Raw genomic sequence first — 18,740 nt, 5'->3', positions numbered from 1 at the left:
TGGACGGCCAACAAGATGATCGTCACGATTGGTCAGTTGAGGGATGGATTAACTTTCCCACTTTACGATCCTTCCAACCCCATTTTCCTCGAGATTCTGGGAAAGCTGCAGTGCGGGACTTTTCAGCTTTCGGGTAACGCAATTCGCATCTCCAACGAGTTCAAGATCCGCTCTGGTAATGGTATCTCGCGGGTTCTGTCACACTAGTGGAAAATGCAAATAAAAAGTCTGCCAAAAAGACACTTAAAATCGTAAAATATGATTGCTTACGGGAGCCCTAATATTGTAGTCTTATTTCTCAAAACGACTGAGCCAGGGAGCACTATAATTTTTCAAATTACGTCTATCTTCAGCAGTCTTAGCGGCACTACTAACAGACACAGTCCTTTTACTGGATCATATTTTCTAAAAAAATATATAATTGATTCAGCTGAACCCAAAACTGACCCAGCTGAATCAAGAATCAAATAAAACAAACAAGAAACTAAAATTTAATTTACATTCAAATACAACCCGAATTCTTAATTTAAAATTATTCTCCATTCGATTAAAGTGAGAATTCATTATACTACATCACACTGATTATAGCTGATTTCAGTTGACACTTGGATTCAGAATCACCAAAAAATTGTAAACAAAACCTGAATAAGCGCCAATACAAGTTCTAAGTTTTCTTAAAGATACGTGAAAACCAAAAAAATGATAAAACTATCTGATGACGAACAGAGCCGCACAACTCAGAATCGCATGCCTGCAACAAAAATAGGCTTGGGCATTAGTTTACAAACTAATTTCAACATGACAAGAATGGACTATTCAGAGATGATACATAAAATAATGTGCAATTCATTCTCCATACATAGATTGACCTATGTGGTATACAAAAGGATTGTTTATAAGACTAACACAAGAGACGCTAGGTTATGCTAACAAGGGATTACTCTTTAAATACTCTGAAAAACTTGATTCATAAATGGTTTCAACTGTAAGTGTGTACAAGTCAAATGTCCACCAATTATTAATTCATTCTGAGGTTTCAACTACTTGGGGATTTTTTATGTGGAGAAATAAGAAGTGCAGGTTCTTAACACAAACATAAGAAAGTTAATGGAGCCAATGTGTACCTTGTTACCTATGAACTTGGGCAAACATCTCTGATTAGGGAAAACATCTCTGATTAACTGCGATGGATTTACATAAGTAAAATCTTTGACAGTCCATGGATGAGACCGAACAAATGCAATCGCCTATACAAACTTAAGCAACAGAAAAACTCACCTTGTTAAGGAACAGGGTTTCCGACAGTACTGTAGAAGGTATTATTGCAAGTTCCTTCATCTTCTCAGAAAAGTCATTTCATTACGATTAAAATCTCGAGGGCGCTAATCAAAGGAGATGGGTCTTCACACTTTATTAGAAGTATAAGCACTAAGACCTTGAATGCATACTTGTTATCTATGCTCCCACCAGTTTTGACATCAACGACTGTTGACCTACAATCAACGAAGTACTAAACGTTAGCTATGCAAGTGGAGAAACAGCTGGCACAATTGATAAAAGAAAAGCAAGTGAAGTTCATACTTAACTATAGAAGTATCAAAATGAGTAACAAGTTAGCTTAGGTTCTGATCTAGTTTTTAACATTATTCCAATCAAATACTGTAACCAGTCCTCCAATAATATAAAATTTGCGAGTTAAATTCATATACACAAAACTAAGTAGTATTCTATTTGGAAAAACGAAGAAAAACACTAAACCCACTGAGTATTCAAATTTTATCAATGTTCTTCTCGTCAATAGAAAAATGAAGATTGAGAACAACCCTTCAGCCAGTAAGTGATCCATTAAACTCTAAACATGCAAGAAACTTATAAGTTATAATGGTTTCCTACTTAAAAATCAGATCATCAACTCAAAAGGTTTAGTGAAAGAATACAAGTCAAAAAAGAAAATACTACAAACTAATATATATACATATATATATAGGAAAAAACTAGATGAATCAGACCACCTGAATAATCATGACAGCTGATACCACCCAACCAAGCTCCATCCAGCACAAGACAAACCAACAGGACTACTACCAACTGTAATTAATAGGAAACGGCGAAAGCCATTATCAAGTGTTACTTAGATACTAAAGCAATTAATATTAGCTATTTTATCCAACATTAGTATAGTATTCTACTTAGCATTCCATATGTTCATTCCATCCATATCAAAAGCAATCAGTAACTCTGCTTTCATTTTTCAAGGGTTACAAGAATCCCTTATCTTATGGAAAAACTGGGAAAAAAATATATATTAAAGAGCACAAAAGTTCAGAAGTTCAGAAGCTAACTAAAAAAACAAAATCCCAGACATAAAAAGTACCATAGTACAATGTTAATTTCTCTTTTCGTCACTCAGTAGGTCACCCGTCAACTTTGCGACCAGGTACCACATAAAGTAGTACTGCTCTGTTACTGTTGTATAACATTGCTCCTTTCAAAAATGGATAACAACATTAGGTTATACAATTCTACGTGGAGAACAACAGGGTCCTCAAAACTCGTTGAAAGTGATTAAGATGTATGCATTATAGAGAAAATTCAGAGATCAATAGAAAAATACCAAAAACCAGAAACATGCCTTTCGCTTGCAGTTGGATTAAATAAAGAACTTGCATTTGCAAACAGGTCTAGAATGAACAGAACACAATATAAAGAATCTTAGGCATAAACATCACCATCGTGACATAGTACTAGGAAGATCCATCCAGCACATTGTTCGCTATTTCATATAACATTACAAGGCAGGTTATAACTGCACTCTACTGTCCAAATTCTAAAATGAAACCAGGACAATGATTTAACAAATTGGCAAATTTCCAATGAATACATAGACATAAAGTAATAACATAAAGCAGAGAGAACTTACATACACGATTGTACATATCTCCACTGACCCAATCTCCAAAAGCACCAACTTCGATAACCCAGGTAAGTAACAAAGAAGAAACGATCCCACTCCTACCTGGAGATGCAAAAGTGCTAAACATTTTCATTTTTCATAAAAAATTAGACCATAGTCACTAAATAATGATAAATAGCATCCGCAGTCAGGATTTTCAATTTTCAAACTTGTAACTGACAATTTGGATACTTACCAGACAAATATTTCCAGCGAATTCTTTCGACCATTAATGACAAAAGACTAATGATGCTCCCGCTTTTTTTCTAAATCTCTTTTATCGGTTTATTCTCCTACCGGATACAGGATTGGTGTTTAATCTTGTTAGTCGAGTAGTAACTATTATTATTATGTAAAATTGATGGATATCGGGGCTTCCTAGAAGGGAAAAAACTGAAATTTGAAAATGCAAAAAACTGATAAAAGAAAGTAATTAAGATATCCTGCAAAAATAATCTTATCGACGACTTTGCTTAATGCAGGCCATGCAACCCTGCAAGTAATCAACCAAAGAAACACAAATCAAATCCAGTTTCCTCTTTCAAAATTCAAACTTTGCAAACATATGACGTCAGAATTTCAGTGAAAGATAAACGGCACGGCATAATATCATAGTTTCAACTTCTCACAGTACATATGCAATACATGAAGACAATATACTCTGTAGATAGGATACAATGATCAACACAAAGTAGTACAATTTCTAAGGCTATTAGATATGGTGTTATAACCAATCTCAAGTAAACTCAATCAACATACATCCAATAAATTAATCAAACAAGTAGTCTATTGAAAATCTAAACAGGCGAACATATTCTCAATACACAAGCTTCACAGGGTATAAATCTAAGGTCAATCTGCGCTAGTATTCTTCTTATTTTTAGATTAGAAATCATCATCATACATACAGACACATGTTTTCCAAAGTTGATCACCATCTATTCTTCAGTGATAGCTATTAGGATAATCGACCTCATAGTCAAAGTTGGATAAAAAACACCAAAGATTTAACCAATAAATCCAGAATTCTTAATAGATCAAGCATCAACCCTTCTGTATTCCTTCCTATGTTCTAAAAATGTTTAACTCATGATCTACAACCCAACCCAACATAAGAAAATAAACAAATAATCATTTAGTATATCGTTTTGTCACATCAAACATACCATTTCACCCAAAATCCTAATATACCCATTCAAGAAAATCCATAACTGAAAAGGGGATGAAAATTTAAAAATCCATTATTATAGACAATTAAAATCAATCAAAATACCCAGATCCACATATCTAAACCTTAAAAGAGCAAAAACAGATACACTACAGAAGCCCTAACTGGAGAAATTGAAATCAGATGAAGCAATAATCTGTATATACCTTCAATAATTTTTTAATGTTACGACTAACCACCATGATCACCTCCAATAATATCATCATCATTCATATCACCACCCGACCCATTGAAGATAAGTTCTTAACTACAAAACCCTCAAAATTAAAATTAAAGATATTAGATGGTTGACACAATCATAAACCAAGTAATACGAGAAAATGGAAAAATAAATTAAGGGTTTAGTTTATCATTCACCTTTGAAGAAGAAGAAGACGACCTCGAATAGATCTGTTAGGAGAATAGACTGATTTAATTTACTGGATTCAGAAGAGGCAAGGGTTTATCTTTGCTCTTCTCTAATCACGGATAGAGAATCGTGATTGTTCTTTGATGGTTTCCGGAGAGGGTTTGTAGATTTATTTTTGTTCAGCAGGTTTGAAGGTAAATGAGGAGAGAAAGATAGGACCACAAGATGACGGTACTCGATAGAAACAAGGGACGGGTTGTTTCATCCACAGGACATAGCTGCCTCGATATTTGTTTCACAGAAACCTCTGACTCTCGCAGTCCTAATATAAATCGAGCTGGCAGATATTTTCATTTACTAAATTACCCCTCCTAAAACGTCTACCACTGGGAGTTAGTTTTATTTTCCGCATATTTAATTGTAAAAAGACTACCATTGGCAGCCCGTTTTATAAGGAAGCCCATGGCAAGACGTATTCCCAAAGCCCAAGCAGCCTTAAAAATCTTGTTTTCCACGAGTGTCAGTGGCTTAGGAATTCGATTCTCGCGATTTCAATGTGGATTCCTTCATGGCTAACTATTCGGCGAAGTTCACAAGTATGATAGAACACCATGAATGGGGCATTGAGCTTGCTCGAAAGACTGTAGTGGCTCCGATCAAAGCTCTCTTGTTAGATGTGGATTCCCAGCTTCGCCTTTCTAAGGATGATGATTGGGCAATGTTTCCTTTGGTGGTGGGCGGCCCACTTGTTTGGGGTTTTGACGAAAAGGGGGTTCCTTGCCAAGGCCCTCTTCATAAACATTGTTATCTCGCTGATTGTGATCCTTGGAGACTTCGGTGGACTGTGCCAGCCGAGGTATGACTCCCTTCCTTACAATCCGCCTTGTTTCGGAGTTTGATTAGTTCTCATGGTTCTCCTTTCTTTCAGTTCGTGATGTCTGCCGCTGGCTTTCTTAGGACGGGCAAGGAAATGGTTGTAACTACCAAGTACCCAAATCTCAAACAGGTATCCGTCTCGCCTATGATTTTCTTCTCGTGATATCCTTCAACTCTAATCCTTTTCTCCTTGTATGATGATACTCCTCTTGTTAAGCAGCCCATCTTGGGATCGTCAAAGGGGAAAAAAAGGCGTGACCACCCTACTCCTCCTCCACCTTACTCTCAGGTATTATACTTCGTCATCATTACTACCTCGCTTATTTCAAACTCTTAGCCATCTTCCTGCTAATCTTGTTATTTCGCAGACTTGCGCTCCTTCTTCAAGCGAGCATAAGAGGCAACGAAAGGTCCTGAATCTAGCTGCTTTGACCGCAGTTCCGAAATATGTCGTTCTTACAAGCCTCTCTACTCCTCCCAAGACTTCATCTTCTCACTCTCGCACGACCGTATATCCCTCAGTAGTTGATCCTTCCGCTCTTCCCAAGGTTGAGTTCTCCAAGAAGCCCACTGAGGATCCTTCTGTCAGCGAGACGAAGAAGCAAGCGGCTCCGTCAGCGATGTCTAATCTCATTTATGATCCTGATATAAAGTTTCTTCAGGAGGTTTATGACAAAGCTCGCGAAGATCCAGCTCTTAAGTCCTGTGCCTTAGAATCCTTAGCGACCTTTAGCTCCGGCGATTTTCTTTCCCAAGATTCTTCTGTGATGCTGACTTGTCTCTCCAGTAACATTCCGCCTTAATGTGCCAGGTAAATCTCTTGTATCTCCTCAGTTTGACCTCCCTATCGCTCTGAGGCTTACTTCTAACTTTTGGTTCTTTGATTTTCAGGAGGTCAATCGACATATGGCCATCCTCGTGGAGATTAGACTGGTCCGCGAGAAAGCCAAGAAGGATGAAGCTCAAATCAAAACCTTGGAAAAGGAGTTCAAAGAGGAGAAGGAGCACTCCAGCAAGCAAAGTCAGAAGATAGAGAATCTTCTAAGTAAGTTCCCTAACTTCGCAGATTCATTTTTTACTTTATCTTTACTTCTGTTATTTTCTTATCTCGTATTTCGTCAAGCTCGGTGTATGCAACGCCGAACGAGTGCCTCCAAAGCATCTGCCTCATTAGAATATATTCGTGCCGAGAACATGAACCTCGTGACCCAAAATGACTGTTATGTTTCTGAGAACACAATTTTAAATGAGAAGGTCGAAACTCTTTTTTCGCAAGTGGATCGTCAGTCCATTGACTGTTCTCATAATGAGAAGCTGAATCACCATCTTCATAATGACAATGAGCGCCTCAAGCTGGAACTTCAACGAGTCAACAATTCCCTCCTTACCTCGAAGGATCTCCACTTCTCGTCGCCGACTGCCTATAAGAGACTGGATGAAGATTACGAGCGCGTGATCAACAAAAAACGTAGGGTTGTGACTGATCTTCGCAAGTCTCGTAAAAAAGTAGTTGGTTTCAACGAAGAGATTGACTATCTATAAAGGAAAGTGTAACTCCTTCAGGCTCAGCTAGATAACTCATCTCGCCCGAAGTCCATCAAATCTTCCTCTCAGGCCAAGTCCCTCGAACCTCGCAAAAACAAGGGTGCTCTTGTCATTCAATCCGACAAAGATACCTCGAAGTCTGGTCATGGTAAAGGCTGGGATAATGCATATCACGAGTGATAGCAACATTTTTGTGTCCGATTTGTCTCGATTCTATATATTGTTAGGGCTCATTTTTGTACTTATTATGGTGTTTTATTTATTTGTAGGTATTTTTGGCCAACAAACATTTTTGGAAAAAATTGGCTCGAAAAGGTGTCGGAAAGCACCCGGAGGACATTTGTTATTCGGACTCTCACTTTGGATAAGGGGTAACCTAATTACTAAGGGGCATCCCATTTCCAGGCAGTTGTTAATCGCGCCCATACTCTGGATAAGGGGCAACCATCTTTAACATTTCAAAAACCAGGTTTTGGCGGGAAAATAGGTGCAGTGAAGAACAGTTTTGGCAATCGTGATTTAAAGGAGTTTGAGGTCGATTAAACCTCTGATTTTCATAGGATAGACTCCTTATGGGTCTAGGAATCTGATATGGGTGTTTAAATCGATTAGACTGGGCTCAATCGACGGATTTTTCTCACAACAGAAAATATGAAAAGTCACGTGTGTGACCTGTTTTAGGGAATTTTAGAGAGATTAAAGCGCTGTAAACCTTTCCAAAGATTTGTATCTATCTAAGGAAAAGTTTAGAATAAAAAGGAAAGCTCAGACACCTGTAGAAATTCTAAAACAAGAAATTTACGCAACTTGGTCGTGAAGAGAAGGAAAGAGATTTTGGAAGATTAGGGAGAGATTTAATCGGTATTTTTGATATAAATAGATGTCTTGGGTCATATAGAAGAGGTGTCGAGAGTTTGGGAACCTAAGGAGAGCCAGAGAAGAAGAAATCAGAGTTTTACCAAACTCTGTTTTTGTTGCTGCTGCTGCTGAAGAGGAAGAACGCGAAGAACATTGACGTACAGGAAACAGTCGCAGAACAGTGTCGTTGTTTAACAGCTGAATAACATTAAGCTGTGCAGGGTAGTCGTATTCTAGGGTCTTAAAATCAGCGACAAAGCAACAGTTTTTCTGTAACAGTTCCATTGTAACAGCTGTTTTGCAAGACCAATACACTGTTGCAAACAGTCTGTGTTATTACTTTTCACTCTTTTAAGAAACAAACACATATTTTGAGATCATGATTAATATGAGGAGCTAAACTCCATTGCTGAGGCGATAGAGGAAGCTATTTTTCCAACAAAAAGTGATATATTCTATTTTATCTTTTTATTTGCAATAATTATATGATTATTTGCCTTTAACTATTATTGAATATGATTTTTTATTTGAGTGATTGTGATCTATTTTGATGGAGTATGCTTAGTTTTAAGACTTTTTATGCTTCATACTTGGTATTTACAATTATTATTTTTGAAAATCTACTTGTTGCAATATTTTAGAATCAAATTAAACAAGAAAATTGCATAAATATAAGTATTGGTTTAATCACTTTGAATTTGGAAAATAGTGGAATCTTAGCCTCAGTGTTTCTTTTAGTATTGATATCATCTTTGATTGAGTTTGCTATAATTTTTAGTGAGTTGTCTATTTTAATATTAGAATTTAAGTCTAATTAATATCCTTCACAAGTCTGAGAATCGAACCACTTTTACCACTATCTACAAATCACATCAACGAGTTACGTGTCCGGCTTCAAGAGTCATACCTAACGATCTCCAAGCTGGATCATTTGTATACTGATATTCAAGAAACCTTGAATACCACTATCTTGAAGATGAAAGGTAGTTTTAGGTGTGATGCCAAATATCATTGATTACGTCAAATTCCTAGTTCTTGATGAAGTTTTATTTGGTTTTGCAGAGTTCGAAGAGCGTCACAAGAGCCAAGTCCTCCTCCTTTATCGTGAAAGGGATGAGTCACCCACAAAGACTCTTCGCCTTCAAAATGAGGTCAACAGTCTGAATGAGGATTTGAACGAAATGCTTGAGTCTTCTGCGAATGTGGCGAAATTAGCTCGCAAGAATACATAGAGCTATCTGGTCTCTCTTTTTGGCAACTTCTGTGATGATCAAGGCCTTCCTCATCCTACCTTTCCCTTGGAGGTGTTCTCCGATGACGAACAACCAAAGGATGATAATGTCATCTCTGGTGATGAAGATAGGCTCACTGAGGATTGCGAGGAGCATAAGGTTGATGACACGAAGGTCGTGGAGGAAGACTCCAAGGGTGCTTCTGCTAGTACTGGTGTTGGAGCGCGTGATGAAATTCACGAGACAACCATTACCGATGACGTCGTCCCTCAGCAGTAGCTTTAATTTTCTTTAATCATTTTGGTTTTACGTCTAACTTCTTTAGAAACAATTTTTCATTCTGGGCGCTCCCAAACTTGGGGGGGGGGGGGGGGGGGGGGCAAACATTTTAACATCTTTGGGTAGTATTTAGATAGAATTTTGTGTTATATTCTATTTTTCTTAGTATATACTTACCGAAGAAACGCTCAAAAGAATAATGAAATTTAAAGTATATACTTGTCTCTTATTCTTTTGATGCTTCCCTTCCTTTGGGTTTATGATGCATTTTATTTTGTCTTATCTTATGATCCGCCTGCATTCCTCATGTGGTCTTTGTTTTCAGCTTTCTTATGCTATTTGCTCTTGTTTTTGCTTTTTGCCTCTTGCCCTTCTCGTTGGGGCGAAACGCTAAGCCTCGCATAGATGGTGTTAAACATAAAATGTATAAATATTATGTCGTTTCCTTTAGTTCTGACAGCCTTACCTTTGCTTTCTTATTGCCTTTACTTTCCAGGAATTATCTCGCCGCTTTTAGTCCTTATTTACATTCTGATTGTTACATGTTACTTTATACAAGGTCTTAACGCGCCTCCTAATTAAGGTCTTATTTTTCCTCATCCTTTTTGAAGGATTTTAATTCGACGAAGTCTCGGGAGCTTATTACTCTTTCAAGTAATAATCCATCAACCTCGTCTTAACATTCGTTTTGTCCCCATTTCGCAACAATGCGACAGGTCTAGCCATTCCCATGAATGTTAGTCTCATGACATTGCCGTCTTTTTTGGTCACACAGCTCCCTAATCTGGAGAGTGTCATCCCTTTATATTCCCCCTGCTTTCCCCTTCAAGGAGGTTAACCCTAACATGTATGTTGGTCTCCTCCCATCCAGTTATTATGACATTCAGTTGTTTTCGTGGCTTCTTATCACCTTCACCGATATGTCTTGGGATTACGAAGCCACACCCTAAGTGAGGTTTCTTTGGGATTGAGTGCATCTTAGCCAAGACTTTCCATACGGTCATGGCCGGTAACGCTTCAAACGTCTCAGGCACCCGCAGCTCAACCGAATACGTCGGTGCCTTGGTCATATTTTTGCACCCCTTACTGAAGTCCATCATAAAAATGGACCCTCAGCGGATAGGTCTTATCATTTCCCCTATCTTATCTCTCTGAGAGTTGTTCACGACATGCGTTAGGTCTTGCCTCTTGCATTTTCATACAAACTAGGGTGCATGCCGTGGATTCTCAGCCTTCCTAGGCGAAGGTTTTAAGTTTCCCTAGAAACTGTTTATTTTATGAATCTTATTTGCCTCCTAATGTGATGTCTTACCTTGGTCTTGTGAAATTCATATTCGTGATACGATTTATCAAAATTCATAAATTTTTCATTACTATCCTTTTGAAATTTGATACATTATCAATTATAGATTGAATTAGGTACATTCATCTGGCTCCTATCACTCTTCCTCGATTATCAGTGTTCTTCTTCCATGTGAATGTGCTCAGACTGATATGTTTTCAATTCCTTCATCTTTAATTCGTTTCTGATTTTAAATAACGGCTTCCTAGTTGACAACGCATAGATGAATGATCGCACTAAGTCTTCCTCCGAAATCCTTCCTTCTAGTTCTCTGTAGATCGCTTCCCATCTCTCCACTAGACTTCACAGATTTTCATTTTCTCTTTGTCTTAACGAAAACAATGCTGTTATTTATGGTTTGCATAGTTCCCTTCTTGCGCACTTGTTCATTAGCTTGGGTTACAGCCCGGTTGCCTTTTTTATTGTTCGAGTGTTGTTTCCTCTCTTGTCGGCCACCATTGACTGCTGCATTAAATACTCTCTTTCTCTGAATTCCCTCATGCTATTCTCTATGGCTTTTTTAAGTCTTCTCGCTCTTTTTGTTCCCCTAACCCTTTGTTATATCGCCGGTAGTCGCGATATCCTTTAGTTATACTTTTCGGAACATATTCTCCTCTGTGTGCACTACTCCCCTCTTGCTTCCTTTTTAAATGGTTGTTCTTGATTATAAGCTTCTCATTTTGTCTTTCCATCCTTATGCGCTCCTTCACTAAGTCTTCCCTTTTTCGTCTTTCTTGGTAGAGTTCCTCCTTCAATCGCTCCATTTCTTCTTCTTCGTAATCCCTTTCCACTTTACCTATGGAATCATGCAACTCAACGCTCTTATCAGCCTTTTGTTTCAATGCCATTTTATGCTTTGAAATGTTTATCTTTTCTCCTCCTCGCGGGGCTCGTTTTTCTTTTATGATAGGGGTTTCTTTCTCACTTCTCGACATCATGCTTTCCTCAGTCGTCTTTCTTTTCTTTGCCCTTCCACTTTGCTTTACCTTAGCTGGACCTCCCTTTTCTTGAGTCATCTCGCGCTCCTTCTCACCATCACTCGTCATTTTTTCTTCCTCGCCTATGTCCCTCCGTGTTGCGTCGAACTCTTCACATGTACCGATTGTTAATACCATCAGTTGCTCCGCTCTTCTTTCTTCACACGCCTTCTTCCTTTGCTCGATTTTCTCTCTTTGTTTCTCCTTATAGTTATGGACACCCTTCTTGATGCAATCTTGCGCATCCAAGAGATCTCCTCTTATTTTTCCAATCGCACTTGGCATGGGATTTCGTATTGCTTGATGATGTGTAGAGGCAATCCCTTTTATTCTGTGTATCCATGGTCTCCCTATGAGAGATTGTATGGTGAGTCTATGTCTATCACGCAGACTGTGACTTTCGTTTCCAGCTCGCTAGCAAATTTTTTTAACACTAGTTCTCCTTTCGGCTTAGATGCAACTCCATTAAACCCATATATGTTATACGTTGATGGCAAGAGGTCCGAATCTTTGTACCCCATGGTTTTAAAGGTGTGATAAAAGAGTATATCGACCGATCTCCCCGTATCCACCAAGATCCTGTTAATTGCCCAGATTTTCTTCTTTTCAGCTTGATCTTCCTCCCACTTTGAGTATTTCCCAAAATTCAGGGTTACAACCAAGAGGTTTGTGTGAGAACTTCCTCCTTCGGGCGCATCCTTTGCTGAGAACGTTATTTTTCTTTTCTTCCATTCCTATAATGGTTCTCTTGTTGTAACGCTGAATATCTCATTGCCTTCGAAGTCCCTCTTATGTACTCTTTTAAGTATGTTGTCATGGAAATTTTGGATGCTCTTCGCTGCGTGTATTATTGTATTACAATTAGGATTTTTTGATCCTCGATATATTTCAGTTCGGTATATCTTCTGATTGTCACGAAGTGGTGGTGCTGGTGGTGGCACATAGCCTTCCAAAAAATGTGCGAGTTTTCCCTGTCCTATCAGACGAAGTATAATTCGTCGAATGTTTCGACAGTCCCTTGTGTGGTGCCCGTGGAAATGATGATATCTACAGAACTCATGACTCCTGGTCCCTGGGGTGGCTCTCTTCCCAAATTGGGTGGTGGTGGGATCTCCTTGTTAATACTATTTCCTCCCATACCTTTTCTACAGTCGTGTTAAGCCTTGGGAGCTTCAGATCTTCGAAATCTGGCACATTTGGTCGCCGCTCTCCAAATTTAGGTCCTTGATTATTCCTTTGTTGATACCCCGTATTGTAATTTCGTGGCTCGTAATTCATTCGTCGTGACTCCTCATATCTTTGTTGATCAATTCATTCTTGATCTCCACTTGATACAGCTACAAGTTTCGCCGGGACTGGAGTTGAAGGCTCCCCTTTCTCATGATTCGAATTATTCTCCACGACATGCACTGTCCTTGGTAATATCCTTGAATTTCCTTCTTTTGTTGGAATTGGTGCGACTTCGAAAACTTGCCTCTGCTTTTCTTCCAAGGATATGTACTCCTCTTGGTATTCTCTCAATTCATTCATCGTCAACGAGTTTTGAATAGTGAATATTTGAGTGTACAGCAGGTCAGTTGGGATTAAAGCGTTCACGAAAGATAGGACGAAATTTTTCTCGTCAACTCTCCCTGCAAGCTCGCTGCATACCGTTCTCCACCTTGTCACCAATCCTCGCAGGCTTTCTGTGGGTCTCCTTCTCAAATTGAATAGAGTCTCAATCCCCGGCCTCAACATGTTGTTAGTTATATAAGTGGTCAAGAACATCCTCTGTAAGTCTTTAAACGACGAAATTGATCTTTCCTGTAGCCCATCAAACCAGGCCAACGCTTCCCCGGCCAAGCTGGCGGGGAAGTATCGACAAAGTACCGCATCATTTCATCCCCATTGCATCAACGAAAGGGTGTATTGTTTCAAGTGTTGCACAACACTTTCATACCCGCCGAATATGCTTGGTAGCGTTGGTAAAACACATTTCTCTGGGATATCCGCGTTCATTATTTCATAGGTAAATGGAGATTTATCGGCCTCTTCTATTGCCTCCGCCATTTACATTCTGCTGCCTCTTCGCGAATTTTTTATCAGTGTTCTCATATCTCGTATCTCGTCCAAGACTTCCTGGTTCAGGTTCCCTCCGTTTCTCTCCCCTTGATCTCCTCTCATCACACTAAGCCTTCCTTCACCACACTCCTTTATTTCTCATCCTTCCGGCTGAATTCAAGATGTCTTTCATCTTCTCTTCTCCTCTCATTTTCCTCACGCTTCTGTTCTTCTTCATATCTTCACCTTTAATCTTCCCAGCTTGATATCTCCAATGCTCTTCTTAATCTTCTCTCTTCACTGTTTTCTCTTCCTCGCTTATTTCTTTGCTATCCTCCGTCGTCCTCGCGGGTGTATCTTCTTTTTCGTAACTCTTCTTCATCTGATGATATCACGTTCATCTCCGAATCCGTGACGTCAGTTGCTGCTTCTTCGTTCAGTTGACGATTTTGCAACATTAACCTGGTATTTTGCCTCGTTAATCGGGCATGCTATTCCGCCAGATCTCTATCTCGTTCCCTTTCAAGACGGAGCATTTCCCTCAGCTGGTCCAATGTCAAATCTTCTTCACCGATATTCTCCCCCAATTCCTCATGAGTCATTTCTTCTTCTGCAATGGTGTCCGTGTCAGAAGTGTGTGCAGAACCTTCTCGAAAATGATCTTCGTTGGCCTCCTCAGTCTGCCGTTGCCTTTCCCATGCAGCTTAAGTTCCTCCCTTTTCCATTCTTCCTCCTCGTTTGGCCTCTAATTGTTTACTTATCCTCGTCGCTATCATGTGTGCCGCCCGATCTGGTGTTCTTATCATCGAATTATCCTAATTTCAATATTGGTTTTTCTCTAAAACTTAATCTGAAAAGGGATGTTTTCTAAAATCTCTTACTCCCACAACTTTAGCTAAGATGTCTCGCCAATATCTATTACTCCTAAAACTTTAGCTTCTCTCCACTCCTTAGATGAGGATGAATCCCCAATCTAAGTCCTGTTTCTGGACGCCAAAATGTAACTACTGGAAATCTAGTAGTACACCCGAAGTGATAGTAACCAAGATCTAAGACATATTAAGTAAAGTAAACACCGAGAATTCTTATTGATGAATCATTCAAAGTAACAAAGATACAAGTTCTTGAGTACCACAAAACCCTAATATCTCCCCTAGGTTAAGCTCTCCCATTCTCCAAAAATCCGATCCCCCTTGCATTGTATATCGTCGCATTATCGCAGTAACGCTTTACACTTCGCCCAGACCGTTTTGCATAAAGTTTTTCGCCTTCTTTCGCTTACTTCACATGGGCTTGTCGGGACACCTGTCTCTTTCTTGCTCCATAATTTATCTATCTCATGGATTATCTTTTCGTCCAAGTAATATTACTTCGTCCCTTACGACTTCGTCCTTGATATCTTGTTGGATACTTCAACTTGGTGCGAGTTTCTTCGCTTCCGCACTCACTCTCTTTGTACTTCGCAAGGGAAATCGATGACGAGATAATTCTGACATTTGAATTGACAAGTTTCTGACTGGGATCTTTTAGTGAGATTTTATATTCCTATTTCTTCTCTTTATTTCCGACACATGGCGAACCTAATTCGTGTACCTACAAATACATATGCATCGAGTCAAACGTACATGATCTGTAATTTAAATACGTAGTTCGTAGCTCACTCTATGCGGAGAAGTTGAGTTCCCATGGTGATGCTAAGCGTCCATGGTGCCGCAGCGTGATGGTGGTCTCACATGTACTTTCTTTTTTTGGTGATGCAGATGCACTGATTCACAAAAATGCTTCTCAGATTTGATATACTAGTAAAATGGGAATTGGCAAATTCATAGACATGTGAACTCAGTAGTGTTGTAAAAGTGACACTAAAACAGGGTGAAGAAAAGAATGTTATATTATGGTTCAAAGCTCTAATAAAAGATTTTTTTTGATAATTATTCAACCCTTTCCCAATTGAATTGGCGAGTACAAACAGATTAATGAATATCGCCGCCAGGATACTTAAATCCCCACAACAGTGTTGGATTCAAAGATTGTACGACCTTGATCCAACCAGGAACACACTGGTTTTGTTTCTGATGATGATTGTAAGAAAGAAAACAGAGAGAGTTGAGATATATCTTGAATGAAAAACAAGTCTCCTATTTAAAGAGGACATCACACTCTTTGGAGATGACTCTTCATCTCTACATGCATCTTTTCAGAGTGAACAAACGCGTCTCTTCCTTCAATGCGTCCATTGGTGAAACGAGATTTCTGTTCAGTTTTTCTAACAGACAATAGAAACCCCGGGAACAGCCTAAATTCCTACAATTCAAAGGGTTTATTGAAAATATCCAACATTCTCCCCTTATTTTCAAAAAACAAAAATAAGGAATAAAAGTTTTAAAAATTGGAGTGGCTGCATCACCTAAGTGACTGCCTACATACCCGAGTGGGATCAAGCCAACGTAGTTCAAGCTAAGTTGAGACAAAGCATCATCGTGGAAACCAATACATAAATGATAGGTACCTTTTGGGTTTGAACCTCCACTTAGTGTAAGATATTCAAAGCTTCATCGAGGTCCTATGGTGAATTTAATCTTGAACCAAGTACCCATTGTGATAAAGCCGGAACCTCCACACATATTGATTTGAGGAAGTATTGTGTTCCGTAGCTCGCACATTAATGGCCATGTGCTTTCTCCTGGATTCATGAGTCTTTTTTTCTGAGAACGGTCTTATTCTCATAGGAAACAGTCTGATTTCCAAATACTCATATAGGTAAGTCTCGAAGGTGCTTCTGCGAGACACCTTGTGATAAAAGTTAGACTTAATAAGGATTTTCATCCATCCCTAAGATCATGCAGAATCACTACACTAGAAGGACAATGGAATATTTTAGTTTAGTGTACCATAACCACTGCATTAACTTGTTAATACCACATTGAATTTAATTTATCTTTTTCAAAATATAACATAAGTTGGGTTTCCGTTATTGGTGATCAAACTTCTTTCACAGACCTGAGTCCCATCTCCTTACACTTTATTGAATGCACATCCTTTGGTAGTCACTTTGTGAAGGGGTCTGCCAAGTTATTTTTCGATTCAATATAGTTTACTGCAACTACTCCCCTTTTGAGTAATTGTCTGACAATCTGATTTCTAAGACTAGCATGTCTTGACTTTCCATTATAAGTCTTGTTTGAGACCTTATAGAGCGTAGCCTGATTGTCACAGTTAATCATAACATAAGGAGTTGGCTTCATCCATAATGGAAATTCTACTAGTAAATTTCTAAGCCATTCCGCCTCCTTACATGCATCTGTAAGTGCAAACAATTCTGACAATATTACTGAAAATATCCAACAATTAGGAAGTTGGTATACTCCGGCCAACCTCATTGGCACGTCGAGTGATAACTGTAAGGGGAAATAAGAAGGAAAAAAAAGGGTGGATAGTAACACTCTAGTAGGTGTAGTGCCTAGTAGAGGTGGTGGTGCACACGGATGAGGAAGAAAACTAGAAATATAAGAGAAGAAAGGAGCTAAGAAAAAAGAAAAATTAAGCACAACCGACTATTTAATATTTCTTCTAAGATCCTCCAAATATTATTAAATTTCTATCCTATTATTTATGTTAATTACACTTTAACCGTCACAATGATTTCTCTTTTAAAAAAACCCCAAGCATAACAAGGCTTTTTGTTTCCCCTGGGCCTTTGTTGCACCATGTCGTGCTTCCCTATCAGGACCGGCCCTGTTTCTCTCGATCATAGTCATGCCGCTTATACAAACTCAATCTGTTGTCGTTTAACAAGAAAATTAAAAACTGGAGTACTGAACTTCATGGGCGGTGGATGACAAATCAATCAACCAACATATTAAACGGTTAATAGTGTAATATTCAACTAACTTGGTAGTTGAGTTGGTACACTTTGAGGTACAGTTCTGTTGTACGGCGTTAAAATGAAAGGCTCAATAGCGTTTAATTCCTTAAGGCGTTCGAGCATTCGCAGGGAGAGCTAACTTAAAATTTTGCCCTATAACAGGATTGTTCGAAGAATCTTCTTCGGTTTGGTACTGCTTGGTTAATTAATTCATTTCTACGCCATTTCTAACTGAAAATACTACCTAAAATTGTGTAAGCTAGCATCTCCCCAAAACATCAATAAGGCTTTCACTGATCACGAGTACGGTGAAGAAAAATGCTATCACTGTATTGGACAGAAACTTTCAACTTGTCAAAGGTGAAATAAGGCGTCTAAACTCTAAATGTTTGGTGGGTGGACTTCCACTACGGTGATACCTCTAATTGCGGAGAAATAAAACGCCATTTTGATTAATCATTCCTGTAGAGAAAAACACTCTGCCAAGCACTGGGAAGAGATAAGAAGAACTCAAACCATATCTTTAAAGATTTATCACCTTGTCTAATGCTTGTTGTTGTTGGATTTGACATCTCCTTCTCTTTTCCTTTTTCTATTTTCATTAGTGTGTTAGTTAGTAAAGTGTTTTCTGCATTAAACTATGATAATTTAGGATCCGAAAGTGCATATATGTTTTTGGGATGTCCAAAGTTAAAAGATAGATTTGATATTGCACCATAGTGGGTTCGTACTAATCCCCAAATCAGAAATCGCTTTGCCCGTACTACCATTATTTTAACGTGTTCTAACATTTTCAATTATCATTAGCAATTTAGCAATGTTGCTGTAGATATTCCGACTACAATATTATACTAGTCTTTCGTGATTTCCTTTTGCTTTTCTTTTTTTCTCGTTCTAGTGCTCATCGAAATCTTTCTCTTCTTGCAAATCTAATAAGATTCCATAGCCTTTATATCATTTAGAGATAAGAATCTCTGGTTAATTAATGGCCTTCAACAAATATCTCCAAACTTTTCAATAATCTACTTTCCTAAAATATTATGTTGTTAATTACCCACGTATTTGAGTAAGATATTTTTGTCAACACACGTTTTAGTACTATCTGACCATGGGTATAGTGTTGACATTAGCTTTTGAAAAAAAACTTTAAGTCGAAACCGTGTAGTTGGTGGCATGGCGCTATTGATAGATAGATA

At 38.5% G+C, this 18,740-nt stretch overlaps 1 long non-coding RNA gene across 4 annotated transcripts; it reads right to left on the bottom strand.

Annotated features, from left to right (window-relative positions):
- Nucleotides 1-485: 485 nt before the first annotated feature.
- LOC113286936 lies at nt 486-4,812 on the bottom strand. Of its 4 annotated transcripts, none has more exons than XR_003329581.1 (8): nt 4,539-4,812; nt 4,328-4,438; nt 3,150-3,446; nt 2,921-3,016; nt 2,013-2,088; nt 1,279-1,493; nt 1,125-1,181; nt 486-751 (listed from the first exon to the last, which is right to left on the bottom strand). It is a non-coding gene; the product is annotated as an uncharacterized LOC113286936 (long non-coding RNA). The 4 variants fall into 4 exon arrangements; XR_003329580.1 differs by having other exon boundaries at nt 4,328-4,428; XR_003329583.1 differs by having other exon boundaries at nt 2,925-3,016; nt 4,328-4,428.
- Nucleotides 4,813-18,740: the final 13,928 nt, after the last annotated feature.

Source organism: Papaver somniferum, chromosome 6, assembly GCF_003573695.1.
Source record: "Papaver somniferum cultivar HN1 chromosome 6, ASM357369v1, whole genome shotgun sequence".
Lineage (NCBI taxonomy): Eukaryota > Viridiplantae > Streptophyta > Magnoliopsida > Ranunculales > Papaveraceae > Papaver > Papaver somniferum.
Note: the sequence above shows the minus strand (reverse complement) of the source record. Positions and strands in the feature narration are given on the sequence as shown.